Below are 25,175 nucleotides of genomic sequence, written 5' to 3'. Positions count from 1 at the left end.
AAATGTCACAACTTTACAACATTTTCTTGGTATGGTCATCTGTTTAGGAAAGTTCATCCCAGACTTGAGTGAGCTTTCAGTACTCTTACATGAGTTGACACACAAAAATGTAAACTGGTCTTGGTTGGAACAGCAGCAAAGAGCATTTGATATTCTGAAGTAGAAAATTGCTAGTCTACCCATATTGAGATATTATGATGTTCACAAAACTGTTACTGTTTCGTGTGATGTTTCGAAGTATGGTCTTGGGACAGCATGTTTCCAGAAAGGCATACCAGTAGCCTATGCATCCAAAACTATAACTCAAACAGAGATGCAGTATACACAAATCGAGAAAGAGCTTTTGGTAGTGGTGTTTGCATGTTTGAAGTTCAGTGATTATATTTATGGAAGACCTATCCAAATAGAGACTGATCACCAACTTCTAGAAACAATTTTGAAAAAGCCATTGCATACAGCCCCAGCACACCTGCAACACATGATGTTAAAATTGAAAAAGTGCAATTTCAATGTGGTCTATACAAAAGACAAATATCTATACCTTGCAGATGCTTTGTCACTAGCACCCAGACAAACAACAGAGCAACATGAAAATGAGAAAGCAGACTTTGAAGTCATGGAAGTCAGAAATTTTTTGTTGTCACATTTTGATGAGGTTAGAAAGCATACATCTTCAGACCCAATTGTCCAGAAGCTGAAAAATGTTATCAGTCAAGGATGGCCAGCACAACAAACCAGTCTTCCACTTCACGTTCAGCAGTATTTTCCTTACTGAGACGAGATCATGATGGAAGATGGAATCATCATGAAAGGTCCTAAAGTGGTAATTCCTAAAGCATTTCAACAGGAATATATCAAAATGTTGCATTGTTGCCACCCTGGTACTGATTCAACCAAAGGACGGGCAAGAGGCATTGTATTTTGGCCTTCTGTGTCAAAAGGTATAGAGAAGGAAACTCTAGCATGTTCAATTTGCAATAGTACTAAATCACACCAACAAAAAGAACAACATCAGTCTGACGAGCCTGATCTGCATGGCCATGGAACATATTATCATGGAACTTATAAACAAAGAAAACGTTGATGAGCAAGTAGTGGAAACGAAAAACTGATAAACGTAAAAACACCACCACTGTTCCCAAGCACAAATAAATCCTGATCCTGGTAGTAGTTGAAACTGCTTTATTCTCAAAGCGCCAAGATAAAGTATAACACACCAACACGCCAACAAGAAATACTAATAAAAACACTGGTAATAACGCATTCAGATAAAACGTTTTCGTCGCCAACTTCTTCAGCAATATCAACCATACTGAAATAAATGTGCTTTTATATACAATTCAAAATCTGTCAGTCCCAATTAACCAACAGTCTTCCAAATTGTTTAAATGGTGGTTAATACATATACTACTTAAAAATTCCATTGTTAAAAACATATAACTACTGAAGTTAAAAGAATACTAAACATTTAAAATTTAATATTAACTTCAATAATCAAATAACAATTGTTAAATAAATATTTTAAAATCTTTAAAACCTTTAAAATCAAGATGTAACATTTCTTATAGTAAATAAAATTGGAGTGTAGCACCATCATGTGGTATTGATTAAAAACAACATCTAAAGATACATGAAAGCTTTTTCTGTAACAGTGAAGGAGTGTACAGAGTACTTTGGGAATTCACTCATAGTGCAATGAAAAGCATTGAACATCAAATAAAGTTAAAGCTTTGCAGCTCTCAGTTTTAATACTGGGGCTAATGACACCATGTCATTGAGCCCAAAATTTTAAAATATTTATTTAACAATTGTTATTTGATTATTGAAGTTAATATTAAATTTTAAATGTTTAGTATTCTTTTAACTTCAGTAGTTATATGTTTTTAACAATGGAATTTTTAAGTAGTATATGTATTAACCACCATTTAAACAATTTGGAAGACTATTGGTTAATTGGGACTGACAGATTTTGAATTGTATATAAAAGCACATTTATTTCAGTATGGTTGATATTGCTGAAGAAGTTGGCGACGAAAACGTTTTATCTGAATGCGTTATTACCAGTGTTTTTATTAGTATTTCTTGTTGGCGTGTTGGTGTGTTATACTTTATCTTGGCGCTTTGAGAATAAAGCAGTTTCAACTACTACCAGGATCAGGATTTATTTGTGCTTGGGAACAGTGGTGGTGTTTTTACGTTTATCAACTTATAAACAAAGACATTGGCAACCTTAAAACACTGGACCCCACCCAGTTTGGATTCGTGAAGGGCCAATCTTGTCTCCTGAACCTGACTGACTTCTTTGAATCAGTCTCCGGAGCTGTAGACGAGGGTAAGGCAGTCCACACAGCCAATCCGGACCTCGCCAAGGCCTTTGACACCATCTCCCACTCTGGAATCATAGATAAACTTACTAAGCTCGACATTAATCCCTATGTCACTCGATGGGTTGCAAACTGGCTTACTGACAGAACCCACACTGTAAAAGTAGCTGACTCCAAATCCAGTTCCAGACAAGTGACAAGTGGAGTACCTCAGGGTTCAGTCCTGGGACCTCTCTTGTTTGGCATCTACTTCTCTGAAGTACAGGCAAACACTAAGGGACTCTGGCTAACAAAGTTCGCAAATGACTGCAAACTGGGAGTCATTACTGAATCCCTAAACATTGTCGATACTCTACAAAAGGGCCTTACAGAAACAGATGCTTGTTGCCAGATCCATGGGCTCAAGCTCAATGCCAAGAAATGTATAGTTATCCCCTTTGGGAAAAAACATGTACCCGTGAATTACCACATAGGTGGCAGTACACTAAACACCGAAAGTGTGATAAGAGACTACTTAGGGACACAGGTGGACAGTGGTCTCACCTTCAATATCCACATTGCCACAACAGTCAGGAAATCCTTCTATGTGGCACACCTCATTACTAAGGGCTTTTCATCCAGAAAAAAGGAGATAATTGTCCCACTGTACTCATCCCTCATTAGACAGATTATAGAATACAACACCCCATTTGGTATGCACCTCTCAAGACATCTGCAACAACTGGAAAGGCCGCAAAAATACCTCACTAAAAGAATCACAGGCCTAAAGCAGATGCCCTATGCTGACCGCCTTAAAAAGCTCCAGCTATACTCTGTTGCATATCGTCTATTCCAAGGCGATCTCTGCTTAACATGCAAGCCATGTCAAACCCAGAGCTGTTGGACATGCTACACTTAAAAGAAATCCCAATTCCTCAGAGCCACATGCTCCAGGGATCTAAACCTTGTCATCACAATAAACAAAACATGCTGGAGGGATAGGTTCCTGACCCAGAGACTCCCCAGACTCTGGAATAGACTGCCCATACATGTCAAGCAGAGCACCTCTTTGGCCCTCTTCAAAAGGAACCTTGATGATTGGATGGGAGAAAGGAAATTCACCCCGGGGATCACATCAGTCACCCTGCTAGACAGGGGTCCAGGGAAGTAAACAGTGTGGGAAGAAATAGCCAGGGAATTGTTATGGCTAGGCTTCTATAGGCCCTAGGGCCAATAGCTTAGTACCAACCTATGAACTTCAGCTAAACCATATTCCTGAATTACCATGATTGACAGTTGCTACTGATATTTTTGAATGGAATGGTCAACTATACTTAGTGTTAGTAGACTCTTATTCAGATTGGTTTGAGATTGACCTTCTTCCGAACTTAATGTCCAGCACAGTCATTACTAAGTTGAAGAGACATTTTTCTGTCCATGGTGTTCCACATAAAGTCATATCTAACAATGGTGCACAGTTTACAAGTCAGCAATTTAAGAAATTCGCTGAGTCTTGAGACTTTGTCCATGTTGCAAGTAGTCCTGAGTATACACAGTCGAATGGATTAGCTGAGCGTTCCATTGAAAGTGCAAAATATTTGTTGAAGAAATCCAAGAGAGATGGTACCAATGTTTTTCTTAACTTACTCAGTCTCAGAAACATTCCTCAAGATAACTTGCTTGGTTCATTTGCTCAGGGATTAATGTCCAGACAGACAAGAACAACTTTACTGATTAGTTAATTGTTGGTAATTGTTAGTACCAAATTTGAAGAACAACAGAATGGTTCATCTTTTCAAAAAAAACATCAGTCACAAAAGTTGCACTATGATAAGTCCAGTAAACCTCTTAGAACATTAAGGCAAAAAGAAGCTGTGATAATGCAAACATCTAAAGTACATTATCAAGTGAGTATCATCAGAAATCCATGTGAAGAACTGAGATATTACATCATGCAATCTGTAGGAATGGATTTCAGAAGGAATCAAAGACATATATTGCCAGTCTTTGAACCAGTGATTCAGCAGATTGCCTGTGCCAATGATTCTACACTTGTTTGAATTCCAGAGGACAGTGTACTTTCTTCAAGTAATCCTGATGTAACCCCTGAAGTTCCAATTGAGAAAAAATTCCTAGAGACTATCCCTTTTGCTAAACACAGTCAAAGTTTTGATATGACCAGATCGGGTAGAATTTCCAGACCCAATCCTCAATATACAGCTACTTGGACTTGAGTGCACATTTGTTAAATGTTGATATGATATCTAGCATGTAAAACATTTTGTTCTCCTATTGCATGTCAAACAAACCAATGAGGAAGAATATAGATCACTGAGTATATTGAACCTAGTCAGCCACTCTAGCTAGATAGCACATGCATATAAGTTACTGAGCATGTGCAAGATCAGTTATTTTGTATAGTCAGAGTGAATACAGGCATGAATGGAGATGCACATGGAAGTGTGTTTGAAGTAATAAGTGAGTCAGTTAGCTTAAGTACATGTTGCAGTTACAATTCCTGATGTGTTTATGTACAATAAATATCTTGAAACCATCACAGTGCTTTACAGTCTCTTTGAATACATGAGACAAGTGATAGGAGTAGTGTGGGAAACACAGAGTCAGGTGACCAGATGAGATGTCATTCTGTAGCCAGCACTGAAGTTGATTTTGAATACTATTAACAGGTGTGAAGTGTGCACCATGTTTTTGGACCTGACAAGAGACGCTCATCCACTTTCATCTTGCCTTGCTTTAGTAAGTAACTAGGGAACAGTAATTCTTCAGTTAGTTAGAGAAATATAGTGAGAATAGCTAAATGTAGTTTTTTTCTGTATCTGTCTGAGTCTTTCCCTCTGTGTTGCTTTTTACATTTCTTGTGATTGAAACTCTGGTGTTTATTGTAAATAGATATTCAGTATTTTCATGGTTTTATTTATTTATTTATTTATTTATTGCCATTTGTTAACCGGGTTGGTCCAGCTGGGCTTGTGGCCCATTTTCAGTGGGGACCCGAGGAGAAAAACTCCAGTTATAAACAATTTACAATGTATAAGGAGTACAAGATAAAAAAAATTCACAATCCAAAGAGTAAATAATATTGGGAAAAAAACAACAATGTAGAAAGCATACACATTGTAGCAAGTATATATATAGTAGAAAGCATGCACATAGTAATATACACATAGTATTATTACAAGATAAAGATAGACCTATGTAAATATTAGTATTCTTTCACTATTGTTGATTTAATATATTAGGTAGGCACCTTGAGAGTTACTAGGAGAAATTTGAGGTAGTTTATATTAGATACGTATAGAGTGGTAAGGTGGGGTTAAGTTGGGTCTTGACAGGGGCAGGTTTTGGTATGAAGTAGATGAAGTTTCAGTTCTTTTTTAAAGTGGGTTGGATGGGTGATGGAATGTATGTGTAGGGACAGTTTGTTCCAGGCTTGGGCTACAGAGCATTTATATAGAAGTTTACCTACATTTTTCTTTGGCTGGTAGATACCGAGGAATTGCTGGTTTGAGGTGCAAAGGGTCCGAGGTGGGGTATAGGTGGAGACTATGGATGAGAGGACTGAGGAGGAAGAAAGTTTGTATAGAATAGAGTATAATATTAGAAATTGTGATAGAAGGAGTTTTTGGGGAGGTTAAGCCATTATAGAGAGTTTAGGGCCAGGCAGTGGTGTGAGTTGTATGGCGAGTTTGTAATAAACCTAGCTATTTTGTGGTATGTTTGTTGAAGTTTATTCAAGGTTGTGGTCTGAATGTTGGTTAGAATAGGGGCAGCATGAGTGAGGGAGGGGAGGAAGGAGTAATGCTTGTGGTAGAGAGAGTCTAGAGGTAGAAGTTAAACATTTTTTGTTGCGGTACAGCAAACCTAGTTTCTGATGTGTTCTTTTTATGTGTTGAAGTATATGTAGGTTGAATTTTAGTTTATCATCAACAATGACACCTAGGTGTTTTGTGTGAGTTTCTGGATTAATGATTGTATTGTTAGAAGATGAAATGGTAAAGGTAGATTTATGGTGTGAAAGAGAATGAGGGAGAAAGAGTAGGAGTTTGGTCTTTTTACGGTTGAGGATGAGTAGGCTGCCAGATAACCATTTTTTGGTTGATAGAAAGGTGTGTTGGGTTAGGGTGTGGAGTTCAGATATATTGCTGGAGATGGATATTGTTTATTCACTGGTGTTTATTGCAAATAGATATTCAGTATTTTCATGTTTTTTATTGTGTGTGTGTGTGTGTGTGTGTGTGTGTGTGTGTGTGTGTGTGTGTGTGTGTGTGTGTGTGTGTGTGTGTGTGTGTGCATGTCTATTTTTCTCACAGTGTATATTCCCCACTGGTGTCTGTGGTGAGGACTGAGGCTACTTGATCACTGGTCAGAGGAGGGACATCACAGGAGTCACTTATACTGAGTAGGTATAGCAAACCTACTGGCTGACAAATTCAGCTCCAATTTTACCCATCTCTTCCCTCATTCTTCCCTCAGGAAATATCATCAAATATAACTACCCTGCTATCACTAGAACAGGTCCTTAATGCTCTGTCTAAGACCAAGAATACTGCATCAGTGGGCTCTGACAATATCCCAGGATGCTTTCTAAATGGCATGAAATATGACCTATTAGGTCCTCTGGAATTGCTATTTAACTGTAGTGTTCAAAAAGGGTTCATGTCTCAGCAACAGTCATCCCACCTCGCAAAACATATGCAGCAGCTGGAGAGACCACAGAGATTCCTCACCAGAAGAATCCAGGGCCTCAAAAATTTACCATACACAGATAGGCTAAAAGCCCTACCCCATTTCTCAGTTTCATGCAGAGTCCTCAGAGGTGACCTCTCTCTGGTATACAAGGTGATCTTGGACCCCGCCTTTATGGGGATGCTGCATATTCGCAAGTCAAATTCCACTCAAGTAACCCACATGCGCAGCCTCAACCTGGTCTGGGAAATCAATAGGACTTGTTGGTGGGACAGATTTGTGTCCCAGAGACTCCTCCATCTGTAAAATAGACTGCATCTCCACGTCAAGCAGAGTACCTCTTAACTCCTTTTTAAGTGAAACCTGGATAACTGGATGGGAAACACAAAATACATCCCTGGGATTCCACCCATGTCCCTGCTAATCAGGGACATTGGGTGCTGACTTGTCTAAACATGGGCTAAACTCTTGGCTAGGCTTATAAGGGCCTCAGGGCCAGTAGTCTAGTAACGTCCTATGATCCTATGATCCCTCTGCACAGAGGTGGGCCATTTACAGACCCTGGAAACTACAGACCCATAAGTCTCACTAGTATTATATGCAAAGCCACTGAAAGAAATATCATGGAAATGTTTTATGTCTTATGTCTCTTGTTATGTACTTAATCAAACTTTGAATGTCTCACCCACATATTTTATAACCTCATGATATTACTGTTATCCTCTGATTGTAATTATTTTCTGTAGGGGGCTTTCCCCCCAGGCCTCCGCTGAAAATGGGCTATTGCTCAGTCAGACATACCCAGTTAACAAATGTCAAAAAAAAAAATAAAAATAAATAAAAAGTTATGAATAATAACATTGCAAGTTTCCAGACATTGGACTCAACCCAATTTGGTTTCGTCAAGGGCAGGTCATGCCTACTCAACATGGTGGACACTTGAATCGGGAACAGGGAATTCATTCCTGGTTTGGCATGTATGTCTCTAATGGACACAGGAAGCCTGTAAATGGTTCATCTCACAAGCCCCTGCATGTAAATGTTTAATCTTCCTCGCCTCTGATTACACTTACCAAGGGTACCAGAACTTGACAGAGATTTGGGATGCATGGCTAGGCTTAAAAAGGCCCTTGTGGTCGTTAGCCTAGTAAACACCTATGAACCTAAGTGGGATCATACCATAGATAATTTGAGGAGACCTATGCATTTAATAGCTGCTTCTGTTCAATAGTAGTATGGGGTGCAGTCCTAGGATAAATCTTCTGTTTGCAATCCATAGATCCAAGTTGTGCTTGAATATGGACAGAGATGAACTTTGTTTTATGTGGATGGGGAGTCTGTTCCAGGGCAGTGGTATCCTCTACAGGATATACCTGTCCCTCCAAACCATTCTGCTGATGTTGCAGAAGAGATTTTGATCTCCTGACAGAGTATTTCTGAAGTGCTTTGACTTGCTGATATGTATTAAATCGACACAGGTCGCCACTTATCCGTCTGTAAAATACTGAGTATGGTGACAGGGCTTTCAGTCGGTCCCTGTAAGTTGTGTTGTTTAGGACTTGTATCCTTATAGTAAGGTAGCTCTGTAAGCATTCCAGTTGTTGCATGTGTCTGGACAGATATATGTTGAGGTGGACATTATATTCAGGGCTGAGTAAAGGGGGACAATGACATTCCTAGAGCTAGACACAATCTTTTTGTTTATAAGCTATGCAATATTGAAGGCCTTTCTTACAACAATGGCCTCATGTTGGTCAAACATTAGGTCACTGTCCACACATGTTCCTAAATTCTGAACAACTGGATCAAATCTTAGAGGAGTGTTGTCAGTGTGGTAGTTTCCTGGGTAGATGACTTCCTAAATTATACAATAATGCATTTCTTGGCATCAGTTATTTATTTGGGACAAACCTTCCTGCAGGATGGCTAAGTCATTTGGGGATTCAAAAACTGCTCCTGGCCTGCAGTCATCTGCAAACTTACTTTTATTTCAGAAAAGTAGATGCCAAGCAGGAGATGTTCCAGCACACAACCCTGGGGTACTACAATGGTGACTGGTCTCTTTGTGGAGGTAAATTCCTTGATTTTGATTTCCTGTGTCCTATCTGTGAACCAGCTGGCAATCCAGTGGGTGACATAAGGGTTTATTCCCAGTTTATTTAGCTTTTGCACTATGCCTGAGTGGAGAGTTGTGTTAAAAGCTTTGGTGTAGGCGAGGTACCTCACATCACTATCTGAAGGAACCCTATTTAGTCTTTTTAGAAGGATGAGGTACCTGTTAGGATTAACTTATGTTTCATGCAGAAAGTAGTTCCATGACTGTCCTTTATTGAGTCCATATTCATCTTTCTTTTTCTTTTCTTCTTTTTTTTTAAATATTCTAGGAGCCAGATCAAGGAAATACAAAGTCCTTCTTACATTAGACGTATGACAGCTGTGACTTTACAAGAAGAGATGAGTGAGTTCAGGAAGACTGCTCATTTTTCTTTTTTACTCTGGGTAAAGAGAGGCTTCAGTGGCTACCAAAATGCTTTTTAAATAGATGGCTAACTGTGACTTTTCACCATCAGGCAGCCAATCACCCAATGGGAAATGCTGCACAAGTGATCACTCCATGAGAAGAGTGTTTCTAGTGATTGCTTCTAGAATGCATCCATTGTGTGCATTTATACTGTAGCCACTTGGTCATCCATTGTCATTGTCATCAAGTTTGGAACATGATTCCAGACATCAGGCTTCCTCTGGCACCTCAGTGTTTTGGTATTAAGCATTCTGACCCCTTACCTTTTGACTTTTCTCTGATTCTAGCCTTCCAGAGAGATTTAATTTTCATTGTCTGGGATTATCTTAAGAGTTAGCTTCTGAGGTAAGATATGACAAATATGTACTCATTATACCAGTAGATCTGCGAGAAAGCCCTCTGCAGTGGGTGCCTGTTACCCTCCATGCAAATTAAATTTTCTCTAAATTTTATGAATATATAATGTTGTATTCTTGTGCTTTTTTGTCTTTCATGTTGTAGTCACTCAGTACGTATAGTTGAACTGAAAGGTGCAGTGGTTGAGTGCTCTGCTTCTTCCTATTCTGACATTTGACATCATGATGTGTGATAGTGCTAGACATGGGCATGCAACCCCTCTCCTTAAATGTCAGGGCTAGAGAAATCTGAGAAATGTATGGAACTAGGGATATCAGAAGCAGAAAGTCTTAACTGCTGCCCATGGCAAAGGGACCTTCTCAAACATCAACTAATATGGTAAATATCTATTATTTTCACACTGGTTAACCATCTGGTTTTCCAAATTCTTTCTTCTATGTATTTCACCCTAGATGCCCTTAAAGTTATAGCATCGAAGAGTAACTAAAGAGTGACTGAAACTAAAGTGAAAAATAAATAATGTAATTATGTACATGACAAGGAAGCAAACTGATTTGTGAGTAGTATCCTGCTTTGTGGCTTTTGAAACACAGTTTTCAGAACCAAGCTTACTCCTGCAGGCATCCTTCCTTTCACTGTACATTGATATTACTTTTATACTAGATTGTCATTTACATTTATTTGTACCCTATACTTTACATTCAATCACTCATATGTTCGTCTTTGTTTGCAGAACCAATACTTGAACTTGAAGCTTATGTGATTTATCAATGGTTTGTGAACTGGTATGATTTACTTAACATTATTGTTGGGAGTCGTTTTAAGCAAGATCTTTCTTAATTTCATAAAAATAAATAATATAAATAAATGAATAAATACAGTGGTACACAAAAACACGCACTGCAGACATCATGATTTTAACTGCTATTTAGTTGTTTATTTATGACCTCCTACAGGTTTCTATTTTCATGTTAGGGGCGTCTGTAGTTTCACATAAGACTGCTGTGGAAGAAAAATTATTCTTGTTTGTTCCTTTGCACACTGACCTCATTAAAATTCATCAGCAAACGACCATTTGATTCATATGCAATTAAATGTGTTTTCCATTTGAAAAGAAGTCTTACAAATGTTTTACCACCTAGTTGATGACATTAACTTGCGCATGAATGCATGAGCTAAGTGTTAGTCCCAACTAATGGGTCTGAAGTGTTGTTTAAAATACAGGATTTAAAGAATGTCAGCATGGGCAAATGTTAAAATCTTTGGTTTCCACATTATTTTCCTGAGAATATTAAGCCCCTCCCCGCCCCCACTGCTCATCAAAGAAAATGAGCTCAATCTTAGTTATTTGCCTGCATTGTGCAAAATCCCCATGGCATACTGGAATAATTAATGTGTAACAAAGTGTTTTCAGCTTTTTAAGGCTTAAAGAAGGAATCTGAAAAATTTGTTATCAAGAGCAGAAGATCAGCCCTGAACTCCTATTACACACACATTATATGCATGTATTCACACACACACACACACACACACACACACACACACACACACTGTAACTAGATACAAATATATCTATCTATATCTGTCTATATTATATATCTATATCTCTATCTATCTACAGATAGAAGATAGATACAGATATAGACAGATAGTCCGAAATACACTGGCGGCAGAATTTTAACATAAAGATGCAGTTTTATTCTGTACATCCACAGAAAAACAGAAATTATAGGATTCCAGACAGATCTGGATCATGATCAAATGAGGCCCTAGTCAGGTTAATGGATCAGCCCCCAGCCCATGCAGCCATTCTAGTATCCCATTACTTGTTTGTGCCCCCCCCCCCTGCAGTTACTATCAACACTGTTCAAATTCATGAATGTGCATACTATATTCTTCTTTTATTTCTACAATTATTACAGATATTTGGAGTTAATAAAAACATCTCATATTTTATAGCACAAACAGTGATAGCCATTTGCTAAACAAAAGAATGGAGTCCCACAATGAACACTGAATTAGCATGAGCAGCAGTAAACTTCTCTGCCCTTGAAACTCACATTCATTAAAACTGCATTGAAACCCACATTCATAGAAAATGCATCTGTTTAGTGGTGGATTAAGAGTACCTTTGGGCTGTTTTCAAACCATGGGCACCCTGCAGACATATAGGACCATGCATAAATGCATGTGTTCTTTAATTCACCTTTCTGGTTGCATTAAAATATATTCCTTGTTTAATACGTCACCATTTGTTAGAATGTGTTTTAAATTTGTAGTTTTGAACATTTTTCCAGTAAGCAGTGAAACAAAACATATGAACCAATGACAAAACTACGTATCTAAGAATATTTCAACTATAAAAGGCCACCTAGACTGCTGTCATTATAATCCACCAATGTCAGTCAATATGCACAATCTTTGCAGAAGCAAAAGTCATCTGAATAAATACCACACTGAGAGAACTGTAATGAAGATTTCAGTGTTTCATCTACAAATTCAGTGCTTGCTTCCTTGAACAATAGATTACCTGTTACATTAAAAAGAAATTGGTGTGCTGGTGATTTATAGCAGGACTGGATGGCAAACTGGTAACAGGTTCAAAGATACTAGGAATTTCATCCAAAGGAGGACATGCACAGGACCGCAGCACCGCCTTCCCTTATGTTGCATAATAGTGTTAGCAATCAATCTACTCGGTGTGGGAAGAGAGTCCACAGTCTGCTGCTTCAAAAGTAAGTGCGCTACCTGCTGCACCATTGACACTGAGCAACACAGCTATGAAACTGTATGACTAACACTGACAGACTGTCATCCTCAGTGACTTACAAAAACACACACAAAAAAACTAAATGAAATTAAAGGAAACCTGACAGTTGATGTAGAGGTTTAAGGCACTTATCTGCCAATAATTAAGGTTCAGGCTTTGATTCTGAACAAAGTCAGTTGGTTACACGCATACACACACACACACACACACACACACGCACACGCACACGCACACGCACACACACACACACACACACACACACACACACACACACACACACACACACACACACACACACACACACACACACACCACTGTTTGCTCTAAATTGCAGTGCACACCTACTTGCTCTAAGGGAAAAAAAATGCAGCATGCATGCTAGCCTGTTGACCAAAAGGGTTTGTAAAAACGTCACTCCCCTGTCCCCATCACACCCGCCACACGTACCCCATGACATCCCTATCACATGTACCCTACCTTGTATCGCTAAAGAGCAGGTTGTAAATGCCCTCTCTTAAGGCCAAATTATTCATCCGTGTGACATCCCAGGTTGCATCCTACATAGGCTCCAACAAGAATTAGCAACACCATTGGGTACTCTTTTCAATCATAGTCTAAGCACCAGCTTCATCCCAGCTAAATGGAAAATGGCCATTGATATTCCCTTACACAAAGGTAGAGCTTCAACTGACCCTGGGAACTATAGACTTAGCCTGACTAGCTTTATCTGCAAGGCCATGGAGCGAATCATCATGGACCTTATCATCAAAGATATAGGTAATCTCCAAACACTTGACCCTACTCAGTTTGGATTTATCAAAGGGAGATCATGCCTGTTAAACCTGGTGGACTTCTTTGAGACAGTCATCAAGGCCCTGGATGAGGGGAAATCTGTGCATACAGCCCACCTAGACTTAACCAAGGCTTTTGACACTATCCCCCACTCAAGCATCATTGACAAACTCACCCAACTAGGTGTCAACCCTTATATTGTTAGATGGGTCACTAACTGGCTTACTGATAGAAAACATATAGTCAAAAACAGGGGAATTCACCTCCAACAGCAGACCTGTAACCAGTGTTGTTCCACAGGGATCAGTCCTGGGATGTCTACTGTTTGGAATCTATTACTCCGAAGTACCAGCAAAAACTACAGGTCTGTGACTGGTAAAGTTTGCTGATGACTGAAAACTGGGAGCGGTCATAGAATCTCCAAATGATGTCAACATCCTACAACAGGGTCTTACACAAACAAATGACTGGTGCTAAAGTCATGGCCTTAAACTCAATGCAAAAAAATGTATTATCATCTGTTTTGGTAACAGTGATGTTCCTGATAACTACCACATCAATAGGAACACCCTAAGTATGCACTCAGTGGTGAGAAACCTGGGCATACAGGTTGACAGCAACCTCACCTTTGATCACCATGTCTCCACAGTGGTAAGAAGGGCATTCTATATTGCTCATCTCATAAGTAAAGGCATTGCCTCCAGAAAAAAAAAGTTATAACTTCCCTGTATTCTTCCCTCATCAGGCCAGTACAACACCCCTTTTGGTATGTACCTTTCCAAGCAGCTGCAGCATTTGGAGAGACCACAAAGGTTCCTCACAAGGAAAATTTGGTACTTTTCCGTTATCGGGGTAACAGGTCTAATGAGATGTTGGAAGGTTAGCACGCAGTCACAGTGATCCATAAAATAAGGTTTTCTCTGTTAAACAGAGGAAGATGATTTGCACACTTAATTTATCAGGAAATGTATCACATCAAACTTACCTAATGTTGTTAATGCTCCCGCCTATGGACTTTACCAGGCACCATGGTATTAGCATTGTTGCCAGTAGCAGTAAATATGCGAGGTAAGAATATTTTGTAAAATAGTAATGGGAAAGTAGTACTTGTCATTATCAACACTGGGATCATTAGATACAGCATTAGGATAGCCGCCCACTCTGAAACATTGCCACGCAAGTATATGGAGACAAACTTTATAATGTCCCAGCTCGGTTCGATATGACTTTCCACCTTCTACCTTTGTAACTGCAATTACCAAGACAAAATGATATGTATGTGTTTTGTGTTTGCTAATCTCTCTTGCTTTTTATCAGAGAAAGAAAGTGCAATGTATTTAGGCAGTTAGCTTGAAGCCTGGGAGGGTATTATTAAGAAGGAGTCAAGGGTTGAAATCTCTTGGCAACGTTAAATTGCCTGCTTTATGAAAAGCACATCACCTTCGCTGATGTCCATCTAAAACTGCTACCTTTGCTGAAGTCCTGTGAGAGTAAGGGAGTTTGTTTTTTAGAATGCGAATGGGATACAGTTTCCGGAAAAGTGCCATTATTCCTTTTTTTGTCCACAATTTGAAGTCAAAATCTCTCGTCAGAAAAAGTGAAGGCTGTTGCCACATCAGCGGCAGCAGAGCGATCTTAGCGGCTGCATGCTAACCTTCCAACAGCTCATTAGATCTGTTGCCCCGATAATGGAAAAGTATAGAAATTTCAAGGTCTTCAGCATCTGTCCTATGTGGATCATCTGAAAACACTGTCACTTTATTTTATTTCATACAGACTACTCAGAGGCGATCTGTGCCTTGCATAAGGCAGTCTCTGAACCTGCTTTATTGGAAATGCTGCATATCCACAAGTCGAATAATACATGGGTTACTCGCTCTAAAGACCTTAACCTTGTATGTGACATTAGTAGAACCTGCTGGGGGGACAGATTTGTCTCCCAGAGGTTCCCACACCTTTGGAACAGACTCTCACTTCCTGTCAAACAGAGCACCTCACTGGCCCTCTTCAAACACAATCTGGATGATTGGATGGGTAACCGTAAATTCACCCTGGGGGTTCTACCTGTGTCCCTCTTCGACAGGGGCAATAGGCGCTGATCATGGAAATAAGAGTAGAACTTGGCTAGGCTTGTAAGGGCCCTAGGGTCATTAGCCTAGTAACTTCCTATGATCCTATGAACCTATGATCCAATAAGAATGCAGTGGTTTTCCCAAGCCCTATTTCCACAGTACTTCACAGTAATTAACCAATTTTTATAGTACTGCTCATTTATTCAGTAGCTGGTCACCTGCTTAATCCAATTCAGGGTCAAAAAGAAGCAAGGTAAGGCAGAAGAATCAGTCCTGAATGAGGTGCCAACACTTTTCAGGATGCAAATAGTCATTCACTCTCACTGAACATGTACAACTACAGGGAGTTTGAGGAAACACTAGTTCATCTACTGCACATCTTTGGAATTTAGGAGGAAACCAAAGCAGCTTGAGAAAATCCATGACTTACATAGCAGACAGGATATATTAAACTAAGGCAGAAACTTATTTTTAGCCTCAAACACAAAACATCATAGCAGTAGTGCTTTTTCATTGCATTTCATGCTGCTAGACCCTGAATAGTTAGGAAATTCACTATTTTGTAGTTTTAGTTGTGCCATAATAGTTTATGTGTATAAAGGAATTGTATATAACCAGAATAAATATGTAGCTAAAAATCAAAGTGTTGTACAAAACCATGATAGTTAAGACTGCATATGTGTACAAAAGTCTATGCATTGCTTGGGATTTCTCAGACCTCTTCCATCTGTTGTTTTTTGTCAGATATGTGTGAATACTTATCCAGATATTAAGGCAGTGGTAGATGGAATCACAGCTTAAATATAATCAAGTGAAGTTTCAAGTTCTTAAATAAATATGCAGAGAAGCATATCTTTAGGGTTTTTTTAAACAAAAAAACATTTTTATTAAATTATCACTTATAACATAGGCAATCATACATTTATATAAATGAAAACAAACCATACTGACATAGTTGTAGTTGCAAACATATCACTTATAATCTGTCCAGTCACTGGCAGTCATACATTACATAACTAATTCTAATCCTGCCTTCTTTTAAACCTCATTCCTCCTCCAAAACATGTATTGTTCCCACAATTTCCATTTTTTCTATGTAATTTGCACCAACCATTTTCTAAAGATCCCAATTTCAGTTATTTTATATCTCTGTTATAATATTCACTACTTTTCCAAGGTTTAGACTTTGATTTCCATTTTCTAGTAATTGCTTTTTTGGCAACTACCATAATTAGACTCAGCAAGGCCTTACCATGTCTGGGCAATTCTGATTCTGTATCATAGCTCAAAAAATAATTTCCTTAGTCATACCAATTTGCTCACCTAGTATTTCTGATAGAATAGTCTGCATGGAATTTTTAAAATTTGCCAACTCATTACGCTCCCGAACATATCTTCCCAATTACCTCTTTTTTCCCATCTTACCTACATTTACTATCTACCCAAATAAAAATTCTTTGGACTCTACTTGGTGTATAAAAATACATGTGTAAACACTTCCTAGCAAAGATCCTAAATATTCTAAACTTTGCTGCATATTTGGGAGACAGACATATATTCCCCATTGATTCTTTGCGAATTGTTTATCCATCTCTCTTCCCAATCCTTTCTAACCTTCTCTGATTGATTCTTATAGTTATCATGCAATATTTTATATGCTGTACTAATCATCCCTTTTTAACAGCAGCGTCTGTTCTAGATTCTACTAAAAACTCTACCAGTGCTGTTTTTTCCCCTTAGGATCCCCCTATTTCTTTCTTTTTGCCTACACTCTGATATCAGTCATTGATAGGGAAGGCAGTCTCTAGCCTGCAGTCCAAATACATTTTTTTTAAACACCTTTATTGAATTATCACTTATGACATAGGCAAATGTACATTTATACAAAAGTAATCAAACTGAATTAACAAATTAACATTAACCAACATTATACTTCACGTATATTGTTTGCTCTGAGAGTGTTGTTGGAGAAATACAGAGAAGGTCAGAAGGAGTTGCATTGTGTCTTTGTAGACTTGGAGAAAGCATATGACAGGGTGCCTAGAGAAGAGTTGTGGTATTGTATGAGGAAGTCGGGAGTGGCAGAGAAGTATGTAAGAGTGGTACAGGATATGTACGAGGGTAGTGTGACAGTGGTGAGGACTGCAGTTGGAGTGACAGATCCGTTTAAGGTGGAGGTGGGATTACATCAAGGATCAGCTCTGAGTCCTTTCTTATTTGCAGTGGTGATGGACAGGTTGACAGATGAGATCAGACAGGAGGCCCAGTGGACTATGATGTTTGCAGATGACATTGTGATCTGTAGTGAGAGTAGGACTCAGGTTGAGGAGACTCTGGAGAGGTGGAGATATGCTCTAGAGAGCAGAGGAATGAGGGTCAGCAGGGCTAAGACAGAATATATGTGTGTAAATGAGAGGGAGGGTAGAGGAATGGTGAGGATGCAGGGAGTAGAGTTGGTAAAGGTGGACGAGTTTAAGTACTTGGGATCAACAGTTCAGAGTAATGGTGAATGTGGAAGAGAGGTGAAGAAGAGAGTACAGGCAGGGTGGAATGGGTGGAGAAGAGTGTCAGGAGTGATTTGTGACAGACGGGTATCAGTAAGAGTGAAAGGGAAGGTCTACAAGAGTGTAGTGAGACCAGCTATGTTATATGGGTTGGAGACAGTGGCATTGACAAAAGGCAGGAGTCAGAGCTGGATGTGGCAGAGTTAAAGATGTTAAGATTTGCAATCGGTGTGACTAGGATGGATAGGATTAGGAATCAGTATATTAGAGGGTCAGCTCATGTTGGACAGTTTGGAGACAAAGCAAGAGAGACGAGATTGCGTTGGTTTGGACATGTGCTGAGGAGGGATGATGGGTATATTGGGAAAAAGATGCTAAGGATGGAGCTGCCAGGTAAGAGGAATAGAGGAAGACCTAAGATAAGGTTTATGGACGTGGTGAGAGAGGATATGCAGGCGGTTGGTGTGACAGAGCAAGATGCAGAGGATAGGAAGAAATGGAAAGAGATGATCCACTGTGGTGACCCCTAACGGGAAAAGCCGAAAGAGAATGATGATACTTCACGTATATTGCTACATATCTTGGCATCCTCCCATTCTATTGCCTTTCTCTCTTTAATTATTTGATCACTAATCGCAGTCATCCCTGTCAGCAGAATCTCCTTTCTCCATTCCCATGTTGGTTTAGTTCTTAGAATATTTTCTGCTACTTTATGAATATAATATTCTGCATGGTTATTGTTATTCTTCTTAAGGATCTGTATCCAAAATCACAGCCTGCCCTTGTTTCCTGAGCTTCACCCCATTTCATCATCATCTCTTTCTGCTTGTGCTATGTATAGGAGCCTAAACCTGGTACCTCTGAAATATCCCTTCAAATCAGGTAATCCCAGACCACCTTGTTCTACTGGAAGAATCATCTTATCCCACTTGACTTGACATAGAAAAGGACGGTACCAAGAATATAATACAAAATCTAGAGAAATATACAGATTAATTAAAACATGGCCAGAACAGAGCACCGCCAGTTCCAGGACAGTCCCTTACCCTGACCATCTACCCAACTAGTGAGTGCAGTTATGTACACGTAACAGTCCCATTCACACCTCTCAACCTCTTAGCTCAAGAAATCTGGACAAAGCCCCAAAAAAGGGGGGGACAAAGGCTCAGAAAGAGGGACACATTTTAAATATTGCTTGTAAAGACTTAGAAAGTTGCTAGAATAACAGGATTTGTGTTAGCATGCGTTTTCTGGCAGATATGTAGTCTGAAACTCAAATACGTGTCATTATTTGGTGACTTTAATTCTTAGATCATCCCAGTGATTTGTCAAAAAAACACAATTTTTATGAGGAACAATTCGAAAATATGAGGCACATATCTGGACATTCTGTTAAAATCTGTACAGTTGAGAAGTATGGTCCCATTCTGTGAAGTAGGTTGTTCCTTGTGCTTTCATTCACCCTGCTTAGCAAGTGACTGACTGTATTGTGTACAATATGGCTTTGACATTAGTGTGTTAGTCCTTTCCTATTGGTGGATCATCAATAAAAAGACAGTGCTATTGGAACTTGTTCCTTCCTAAGCTGCCCTGCTATAAAAAAAAGCCTGTAATGAGGGATAGTGTAGTTCTTTCCAGCAACTAAACAACCTACAATCTGCAGTTAGGAAATCCCAGGTATCTAGTATGCCCACATTCTAGACTCAAAAACTCAATTTCTTGTTAATTTCTCTACCCTATATTTGTTATGGTTTCATATGGCAACCAACATATTCCTCCTCTTACTTACCTGGGTAGCTGCCAAATTTCTAGTTAGCCGCTTTTCCATATTTTTCCAGGACATAGTGATGTACTATCTACATAATTATTCTTTCTAGGAATTACAGTGACTTGCAGACAGGTCAAGAAAAGAAAGGCTTCAGTCACCATAGACAACTCGGACTTTGCTTGGGGAGCAGTTTCAGGATGGATGAAAGTGCAAGGTATGTGAGTCATCAAGGGCAGATACAAGCACATAAATATAAAATAGATGCTTGCCCTGATCGAGGCACTCAACTCTCTGAATCATCTTTGGTCATTGGGCCTTCATCAAGTTGTTACAGATAACGCCACTGTCATATGGTACATCAGCAAGCAATCACAACACACTCTCACTCTACAGGCATCCTGCATTCTGCAAGAGCAAAATTGTGTGGCAGAAAAGCTGAGCCCCCACCCTCCCACAGGAGAGTTCCTTAAGTAGATCTCTTTTCCTTCTCTCTGAACAATCAGCTGGCAAAATTCTGTTCCAGGACTCCATGCAAGAAGGACTGGAAGACAGATGCATTTTCTTTTCCTTGGACAAGAATGTTTCTGTATGCTTTTCCATCCTTTCCACTAATATCAAGGATGCTTCTGAAGATGCAGAAGGAATCCCCCAAGATTACTGTGGTGACTCCCTTATAGCCCAGGCAACCGTGGCTCTCCCTTCTTTTGGAGGGCACTTACCACAAGCTTCCTCACAGACTTGATGTACTCATACAAGTACATGGGTGTTTGATACACCTTGATATTAATCATTTTCAGTGACTGCCTGGATGATATGGTCTTGATTGTTTTAGGCCCCTATTAACTGAGGGATGGGCAGCAGGTACTAATGGAGGCACGAAAGCCTGCTACTAGAAAATCGTATATTAGCAAATGGAAAAGGTTTTCTAGTTGATGCTAATAACATAACTAGCACTCATCCAGTGCTAGTTGTTCTCTAGTTTTACAATACCTGTGTGAGTTGCTATCTCATGGCCTTTCTTACTTTGCTATCAAGGTTAATTTATCAGCCATTTCAGAATGTCTGCTCATGGATATTCCCCTTTCAATGCATTCTCACGTCAAAATATTTTTAAAAGGGGTTTTGATAATAGGCCTCCAGGAAAATTGTTGACCCTCCTTGGGATATTAATTTTGTGTTAGAGAAGCTAACACTTGCTCCATTTGAATAAGCTAATCTGCCTGACTTGAGGTTCTTAACATGGAAAACAGTTTTACTGATTGCTCTGACGTCTATTGCAAGCTCTTATGGTGAGTCAGTCCTATCTCATTTTCCACAGGGACAGGGTTTCTGTGAGAACTTATTATTCTTAGTTTCATAGTTTCATAGTTTAGTACTAGGCTATCTGCCCTGGGGCATTTATAAGCCTAGCCATAGTGATGTGGCTTTCGCCACCCCATGTAATGGTACAAAAGTGTACAGAATAGATTTAGAATACTGTGCCTCTGTCTAGTAGTGACACAGTGAAGACCCCCTTACATAATATAATTAGTTTACTGTGCCTCTGTCTAGTAGTGACACAGAGATGACCCCTGGGGTAAACCTACGATCCCCCATCCACTCATCAAGATTTCTCTTGAAGAGAGTCAGTGAGGGCTCTGCCTAACATGAACTGGGATTCTGTTCCAGAGTATGGGAAGCCTCTGAGTTATGAATCTGTCACTCCAGCATGTCCTATTCATATTTGTGCTGAGGTTTAAATCTTTAGCTCTCGTGGTTCTGATGGATTTGGATTTTTTGAGGTGGAGCATGTCCATCAATTCCTGATTGGACATGGCCTTGTACATCAGGCACAGATCACCTCTGAGTAGGCAGTATGCTACTGAATAGAGCTGGAGTTTCTTTAGTCTGGCAGCATATGACATATGTTGGAGACCCTTGATCCTCTTGGTAAGGTACTTTTGGGGTCTCTCTAGCTGTTGCAAGTGCCGGGTGAGGTACATACCAAATGGGGCATTGTACTCAATCATGGGCCTGATAAGGGAGGAGTATAGGGGTACAATGACCTCCTTTGATCTGGATGTGAATCCCTTCATGATAAGGTGGGCAAGGTAGAAAGTCTTTCTAACAACTTTGGCAACGTGGGTGTCAAATGAGAGGTCACTATCGACTTGGGTCCCCAGGTCTCTGATTACTTTTTCCGTACTCAGTGGGTTACTGTCTATGTGATAATTTGTGGGTACTTTGTTTTTTCCAAAGGGGATGACTATACATTTTTTGGCATTTAGTTTAAGGCCATGACTCCGGCACCAGTTGTCTGTTTCAGTGAGGCCTTTCTGTAGGATGTATGTGTCAGCTGGTGTATCGACTATGGCGCCTAGTTTTCAGTCATCTGCGAACTTTGTCAGCCACAACCCTCCCATGTTTGATTTCACATCTGAGAAATAAATGCCGAACAAGAGGGGTCCCAGGACAGAGCCCTGTGGGACACCACTTGTGACTGGCTTTGAGTCTGACATGGCTCCAGCGATTTTGACTTTATGGGTTCTATCCTTTAGCCAGTTTGCAACCCATCTTATGACATATGGATTTACATTTAAGCTGTTGAGCTTGTCTATGATGCCAGAGTGGGGTGTCGAAAGCTTTAGCCAAGTCGAGGTAGGCTGTATGGACTGTCTTGCCCTCGTCAATGGCTCTAGTGACTGTTTCAAAAAAGTCAACCAGGTTCAAAAGGCAGGATCTGCCCTTTACAAAGCCAAACTGGGTAGGATCAAGTGTCTGTAAGTCCCCAATGTCTCTGTTTATGAGTTCCATAATGATTCTTTCCATAGCTTTGCAGACCAGGCTGGTTAAGCTTATGAGGCGGTAGTTACCAGGGTCTGTAGAGGTGCCTCCTTTGTGGAGTGGGACTACTGTTGCTGTATTCCAGTGTTCAGGTACATATCCTGTAGTAAGGCTAAGGTTAAGTAGCATTTTTATGTGCGGGTTTAGCTCCTCTTGGAGTTCACGTAGCACGCAACCCGGGATACCGTCAGGTCCCATTGATGCTGTGTTTTTAGCTTTGCTAAGGGCGGTTCTCACCTAGACATCTGAGATGACAAGGAGGTTACATTCAGCTGGGATAAGTATTTCTTCTTTTGGGGGTGAGGGAGCGCAGAAATTTGCACTGAACCTGTCTACCAGGATGTTGGCAATATCTGTGGGTTCAGTGTATTTTTTGTCATTGTGAACTAACTCTGAACATATCTGAGGGTTTCCGCCCAGGTTTCTAACATAGCAGAAGAAGGCCTTGTGGTTATCTTTAGTGTCCATAGCGATTTTTCTCTAAAAGTTGGCCTTGGATGTTTTTATGAGAGAACGTAGCTTTCTACTAGTGCTGGTCAGAGATGCCTTCTCTTTATGGGATTTTTTTCTGTCGTGCAGTAGCTTCCTTCTTTTGTTATACAATTTGTTTATGGCTGGGGTCCACCAGACAGGATGCCTGCCCTTGGTGGAGAGGGTCTTGGTTTTATTTGGGATTGCATGATCCATGCATTCTTGGAGATATCCGTAGAAAGCATTTGTGAAGGATTCTGCATTGTGGGATGTGGTTTCCACTGGCCCAGTGAGCTTAAAGGATACCATCTCAGTTTTAAGAAGTGTAAAGTTGGCTTTTGAAAAGTTTTTCACTGTAGTCTTTTGTATTGAGGGTGGAGGTGGGATATGTATATCCAGGGTGATTAGTTTGTGGTCAGATCTCACTAGTGAGGGGTATACTTCCGGTGTGGAGCACTTTGTCCCCATGTTTGTGATGATCAGGTCTAGTATATTATCTCACCTTGTGAGAGAGGTGACTAGCTGTTCCATTGCATTTGAATTTATGAATTCCAGGAACCTTTGGGCTAGGGTGTTTGGGCTAGAATAATGCACCCAGTCTATGTTAGGGTAGTTGAAGTCTCCCAATATGATGGTGTTTGGTGAGACATTCATATCCTCCAATGTCTTCAGGAAGGCTGAATGGGGTTCCTGAGATTGGGAGGGTGGTCTGTAACATGCTACCAGTTGTATAGCAGTTTTGTCTACGGTTAGTTGCACCTGGATGGTCTCTGATGCTTCATGTGTTGCCACTAACCTGGAGGTGTGGGTGTCCTTGATGAATATGGACACTCCCCCTCCCTTTTTGGTTTGGCCCAAATTTTGGGGCCAAAAAGCATGATACAAGGTATAGCCTGGTAGTGCTGGGGTGCTCTCAGGAGCCTTGAACCAGGTTTCAGTTACTGCGCAGACATCGATGTTCTCCATACTGAGGAGTGCTTCGAGAGCCTGCATCTTGAGATTTAGACTTCTGGCATTGAGCAGCATTACCCTTAATTTTTTTCCATTTTTGTTTTCTAAGGAGGTGGGTTTGTCTTTTGAGCTTTGCCTAAAAAAGGCACTATGGGGGTGGCAAGAGCCTTAGCCAATATCCGGAAGCCCAGTGGTGACAGATGCAAGCCATCCCTTGCGAAGCAGCGTGGCTTATCCAGCATGTCATCCCAAGCAGACAGACATTGGATCCCCCTAGAATGACACCAGTATTTGAGCCAATTATTAAAGCTGATCATCTTGTCTTTGTAGGCATCATTCTTGGTGAGGGCAAGATGCTGCTCAGGGTCAGGGTCATACCAGCCTGGGCTACATAATCAGAGAGCTCCTCTATGTCTCTTTTCATGTAGTCCAGGGAGGTACATCTCAGGTCATTCACGCCTGCATGGACAATGATGGAGTCATATTTGTACTTGCTTTGGAGTGACCTGAGTGCGTGTGTTATGTGGCAGATCCTAGCTCCCGATAGGCAGCTCACCATTACCCTCTCCTTGTTCAGCCTGGTAAGTGGAACATCAGTGTGTCTGACTATAGAACAACTATTGAACCACAGAAAAGAACCAAAAATACGAAAACTGGTGCAGGGCTGGATGAACTTCAGCACAGCTCGAAGAGTAAAAATAACTTTAATTTTATGTTGCAAAGAATGAAACATACACAAGTTAAGCGCTTTCATCTGTCAGCATACAGACTTCCTCAGAACTAGTAACAGTATGATTTTACAAAAGTTTAAATAGCAGAAAATGGCGCCAAAACATATATATATATATATATATATATATATATATATATATATATATATATACATACATATATTTAAAGGAACATCATCCTATTGTGTTAGAAAAACATTGCACTTCAATCCCCTAAAAACATAAATATTCTAATAAGTTATGTATAAAATGTTAAATACAAGAATTTATCAAAATTTGTTAAAATATAGTATGATACATTAACTATTTAATGTACATATAAATAAACTCATACAGGTATGAAATACTTAATGAATAATGAAAACCTATATGAATACTATACTATATATGAGAACTACAAGAACT

Source organism: Protopterus annectens, chromosome 16.part0, assembly GCF_019279795.1.
Source record: "Protopterus annectens isolate FY-2018-M chromosome 16.part0, PAN1.0, whole genome shotgun sequence".
Lineage (NCBI taxonomy): Eukaryota > Metazoa > Chordata > Ceratodontiformes > Protopteridae > Protopterus > Protopterus annectens.
This window is presented reverse-complemented; position numbering follows the sequence as displayed.